The sequence below is a fragment of the Patella vulgata genome, chromosome 7, assembly GCF_932274485.2.
Source record: "Patella vulgata chromosome 7, xgPatVulg1.2, whole genome shotgun sequence".
Classification (NCBI taxonomy): Eukaryota; Metazoa; Mollusca; class Gastropoda; family Patellidae; genus Patella; species Patella vulgata.
Window position 1 is genome coordinate 41,494,835 of NC_065885.2, and position 6,035 is coordinate 41,500,869.

At 37.9% G+C, this 6,035-nt stretch overlaps 1 pseudogene; it reads right to left on the reverse strand.

Moving 5' to 3' along the window:
• Positions 1 to 745: 745 nt before the first annotated feature.
• LOC126828405 (uncharacterized) lies at positions 746 to 2,955 on the reverse strand (annotated as a pseudogene).
• Positions 2,956 to 6,035: the final 3,080 nt, after the last annotated feature.

Here is a 6,035-nt window from a genome sequence, read left to right on the forward strand (position 1 = left end):
GGAAGCATATGTTAGCCCCGAAATGACCTAGTTTGTGTCGAGAAGACGTTAAACCCCACCTGTCTGTTGGTGGAATTGTGCTGTACATGTAGGTTTTCTCCGGTTCATCCGGTTTGTTCTCACGAAGTCAAAACTCAAAAGATTGCTTTTCAACTCAAACTACAACTGAAAATTGGGGGTTGCGTGCTGTATCATAAAGCCTGTATCATAAAGGTGAATGGTTAGCACGTGCGTGCTGTATCATAAAGTCTGTCAGTGAGTCAACTGACGTGGTTTCGAATCCCCGGTTGACGTGACAAGGAGAAGGGTCGCATGTCCAACCTCGTGGGTTTTCTTCGGGTCCTCCGATTTCCTCCCACTGATAAAGACCCCTACGCGCAAGCGAATTATTGAAAAAAATGAAACTATATGTTAGTCCCGAAATGACCTAGTTTGTGTCGAGTGGACTTTAATCCCCATTTCTCTGAAAATTGTGAAATTGATAAGCCTCATACCTTGTAAGCGCCTTAAGCATTTTTATGGATAAGCCGCGCTATATAAAAAAAACCTCATTATTATTATCATTATTAATAAAGATTCTCCCTCCCCTCTCCACTCACTCTACTTCAAACGTCGATTTGTACATATCTGTAAAGCACGCCCCCCCCCCCCTCCACACACACACACACACACACATAAAGTTTTTTTTTATTGAGCTTTGCATTTTAACAAAATATGATTTGGGATAACTTTAATACTGAATTTATTTAATTTCAGATTCGATACAGTATAGTTTCAATATAGTTTGGCAAATTAATCAGGTTTATGGCCCTTAACTTCTATTATTGGGGGTTAGTCTTTTTCTTATTTATTATTAAAGATCCATCAGGAATAGATTTCTCAAAAACATGTACACATTAAGAGCTTCAAATGCATCTGTCGGTTTCTTCAAACTATTTTCTGTTATGTATAGATTAGCAAGTTGGTAGATTTCTTGATCACATGGTATTTTATGGCAGACACATTCCTCAAAACATGCTGTCACTTCATCGTCCCTTACAGAAATCAGGCAATCGTGTGTATCAAACAATTCAGGGGCATTGTATAAAATACACGGACATCCATTGGTAGTATATTGCGATGGTCGGATCCTATGGCAGTTCCAAACCTTGACTATATCATCTAATTCCTTCTAAAAAAAAAAGGATGTTGGTAGCTAATATCAGGTAATACTGAACGCATATTGAATAACAATTACAATAAATATACTGGTTAAGCCATACTGTGGTATTTTGATTACTACCGAAGTCATCTACAAAAGGAAAACCCATTTCGCTTTTAATTAACAAATAAAGACACCGTTTTTGGCGGCACCATGATAACTATGATTTACTGCCCTGGGACCGGTTGCTCAAAACTAAGTTATTTTAACGATCCGTTAAACTCTGATGATCGTTAAATTCCTGTTGCTGGAAAGTCAATTTCATTATCCGTTAGCTAACGGATTCATTAAGGTTAATCCAAGAGAAAACTGTTTGTTGATTGGCTGAATTTTGAATTTTAAACTCAATGTACATGTACAACAACTTCATAGAAGTTAGTATTAACAAAAAACTTAAGACAGTGGAACAACTGTGCAGTCTGTTCACAAAACTTGATTAAAGACAAAAAGATAAAAGAATTTACTATAGAAAACACTATAGAATAATTTATTTTTTCCTTTAGAAATTTTAGCATATATTCTCTTGGAAAAACTATGGGATTTGTACTACAGAATATATGGGACCATTATTTCCTGGAGGTTCCCCAAATTCTGTAGAAAATTATATAATTTCATGCTACAGAAAATGGAACTATTGGAACTATTTTCAAGTTCCCAGATTACCAATGGCGTCGCCCATGACGACGCATTGAAAGAATGTTTTATCATACAAAGCTTTAAAAGTCTGAAGCTGTTTTTTTTTGGACAACTTTAGAATGAAAATTATACACACTCTTCGAACGACGCAAATTTGAGAACTTTTTTCTAAAAGCGGCAAGTTTTTCAAAAAGTAAACTGTATAGGTACTTAACGTCATACAGCAATATAGAGTACCGGGGTGCCATATTGGGTGGATAGGGTGACTCACCTGTACTATTTCCATAAAACAAAACTGGACCAAGCTTTTATCAATAAAGCTTCCACTATAATGACCATCGATTTTGAGTTGTTTAAAAAGTGATATCCAAAATTCAGCATTTTCCTTTCTTAAAATGCTCCACCATGATTCTATTCTCTGGTTGTGTTGACTAGTTCCGTATATAAGATCTGTTTGTATTATTACCATGTCTACGTAAAAAACACTGCATTTCAGCAACATAGCCATTTTCAGTACCCGCGGATAGTGAACGGGGCACCACAATTAACTGCATCCATATAGTATCCGGCAATAACTTTGGGATCACTGGATGTTTGGTTAACCCGAAGCCAAACGATATATCGAGAAAATCCATCTATGCAACCATTAATGCACAATCCAAATGGTTTAAGCTTACCGTACGAATCAACGTGCCACACATAGTTTGGCCCTATTCCGTTATACTGTCTTCTCCTAAGTCTACAACGCAAGCGACATTCCACACCCACCGGATCTAAAAGTTTCAGTATTACTCGAACGTATTCTTTTTGTATAGTATAACCACTTTGTATACATTTTAAATGCATCCATCGATATCCATGGCATTGGCCACTTCGATGTAACTCTTCCTGAATATATTGAGCAACCCCCAGTAAACTAGAATAATGCTTTCTTCTGCCAAGTCCTGCACCTCGCAAAAGCCTCTTTAACTGTCTAACCGATAGTTGTATCTGATTATTTACCAAGAGAAGGGTTGTTATTTCCTCATATACAACTGGCGGTAGTTTTTACTTTGATGTCCATAGCAGTTATATCTCATAACAACCTGTCATGACATCATCATAGGTTGATATATTCGTTCATATCAACCGCTAATGACGTCATCTCAGGTCAATATATTCGGCTCATATCAACCGCTGATGACGTAGATGATCGAAATAATACAAAAAAAAAACACAGATATAAATTTTTATTCTTTTGACAATTAAGTATTGTTTAATGGTCGAGAGCGAGACATTAAGTAATATATTGTAACAACATGAGGGCCGTAGGCCCGAATGTTTTTACAATATATTACGCAATGTCGTAAGCTCGAGACCATTAAACATCTTAAAATACTGACACTCCGCACGAGCTTTTACGTCACACTAGTCCAATATCTCACTGGTATGAATAAAGTACTATTGGCAAGTTGCCCGTGCGATTATTTGAAATAATGGTACGCCAACATCAAAGGGTGACGTCACATCTGTATTTTAAAATTTGTTATGGTACAGTTTCTAACATTCAGGACCGAAATATATAGACGGCGTACTTATCGACATACATGTACATGTATCTAGATCGGTTATCCATGTCTAAGACATCTTTCAGAATTTCCTTTCCGTCCACATTGACATTGCGATTATTTCTCCACACACTACAAGACTTGAAAGTATTTATCGCCTAAGAGTTCCTTTGTAAAGTATTTTTGGGTACAGTCCACTTAAAACAGTCGGTCAAATCCTTCTCTGAACATACCGAAAACCTTGGTTCACTGTAAGAATTCTTGGAAAAGAATGCCTTTTGTATCAAATTTTCTGCAGGCTTTGGATAGATCCTCGTCGATATTTGCATTCACATCTATTCCATCGTCAATATGTTGGCTAAAAAGGATTGATTATTCGTCTGACTTTGTATTACTATCCATTTTGTTTTTGCTTTCAATTCAATAGTCCAAAATGGGGACGCATAAACAAAAACATGCACGTAATTGCATGTGATTACTTCGGTAATTTTCGCTATTTGGCGGAAACTATCGAGCAATTATCCAATCGTTGTTGCCATTTAATGGAAGAGCCCATTAAATTTATCCAGTGCGCGCCAGTTATTTATCCGGCGCGCAACAGTTATTTATCCAGTGCGCGCCAGTTATTATCGAGCGCACGCCAGATATTTTTTTAAAAATTTTCCACTAACAGACAGGTGGGGTTTACCGTCTACTCGACACAAACTAGGTCATTTCGGGGCTAACATATGCTTACATTTTATTTTAATAATTCTCTTGTGTTGTGCGAAGGGGTAATTAGCAGTAGGAGGAAACCAGAAGACCCGAAAGAAAACGGTTGAACAGGCGACCCGACCCTCCTTTTGCCACGTACAAGACAGGAATCAAAACCACGTCACTTGATTCAATGTCAGACCTTATTTGGCTACCCAACGTGGTTCAGTTAATAAGACGTTGGCCTGCTATCTAGGTGGTCCCGTGTTCCATCCCTGCGTTGGCCGAGAAAGTTCCTCGTGATTTTCCGGCGTGGTTCCTCCTTGTCAATCAATGGTGCAGGAGGAACCACTCTGGAAAATGCCGATGAACTTTCTCGGCCAAAACAGTGATGGAACAAGGGGTCTCCTGGATAGCGAGTCTACGGTCAACGTACAGTAGTTGGGATGGGACGAAATAGCGAGGTCTGGTGTCCACATTGGCATGCACGTAAATGATCCCCTGGCATTTGGAATTTGACATGAGAGTAAGCTGTAGTACCGCTGCCTGGGCAAACTTTTCCTCATAGTACACACTATATATGGCGTATGCCCATCTTGATTAGTCCAGTAGGAGCAGAACAGTAGGAATTTAAACCCAATTTCATTCTATTTCTTATTGGAAATTATCCGGCACGCGCCAGTTATTTATCCGGCGCGCGCCGGTTATTATTATTATTTTTTTTTTTTTTTTTGCGTCCCTTACCGAGCTCTGTAGGAATCTGACCTTCTATCCGTATATATATGCATGGTGTATGCATATATATACGGATAGAAGGTCAGATTCCTGTGCACTGATCAGCAGTGAACATTCTCTAGGCTGCAACAATCATTGAGAGGGATGACATTGGTGTGGGTTAATTAGCTCACAATATTAACTTTTTTCCTTCTGCAAATTAAATTCTATAATTCTTTTTAAATATTAGAAAATTAAATAAAGGTGTTTGAAGTATATCTGGATAAAAAAATATTTCTTATTTAGTGTAAATGGGTATATAAAATGAGTAACAGGTGTCATACTGCCAGACGAATTGACATTATGTAAACAACGCTCGAGCCAATGATTGATGCTGCGTGATGTGATGTCACCTGTAGAATGCATTTGAACTTATAAAAGCCAGTCATCTTATATTGAGGCATAAGAAGCCGCTTTCGCAATACCTCTGTGAAACAGATTGATTATCGCCTTAGTCTCTTTCTGCAAGACACAAATATACATAATTTTGCTAGAACCATCGTAGGTTACGCTACATCATGCAGGAATGAATGAACTGAACTGGGGGTTTACATGTTCTATTTTGTAGTCGATAAGAGCTATGGATCTATCTTTGCCCCTATCAACAGCTTTTATTCTACTGCTGTTATTTCTAGATTACTTGAATAATATCAAAAATAAATTAATAAAAACAAATAACTGATCAACATATTCCGATATCTCAATTGTACCAGCATTATTTATATTTATCTATCCAGTTTCTAGTATGATTCCGTCTTCATTAGCCCTGCGGATGCAGAATAGTAGAACGATATACCCCCGTCAGAACGGGGTGTCGTCCTTACTGCGCAGCTACGGCGATGAAAAATGGTCTCAGAGCGCGTCAAGATCGCCATAAACGTGGTAAAAGCGTGGTGGAAAAATGGAGGTAGTATACACCTCTATGACGCAAGATATCATGCTGCGGTCTCCATGGATGCCGACCATAGTTCAAATCATTTATCACATTATATATATATATATACACACACAATACAGCAAATTTATTTTATAATCATGAATTTTAACAAGTTATCAGTTTGTCCAGCATACTCTAGCATAAAATGTATAGAAACATAGCTGCCCATATTAGATACTAAACTGTATTTGAATAACTCAGATCTCTTACCTGAAACAAGCCAACAGTGAGGCTGATGTTCCCCGCC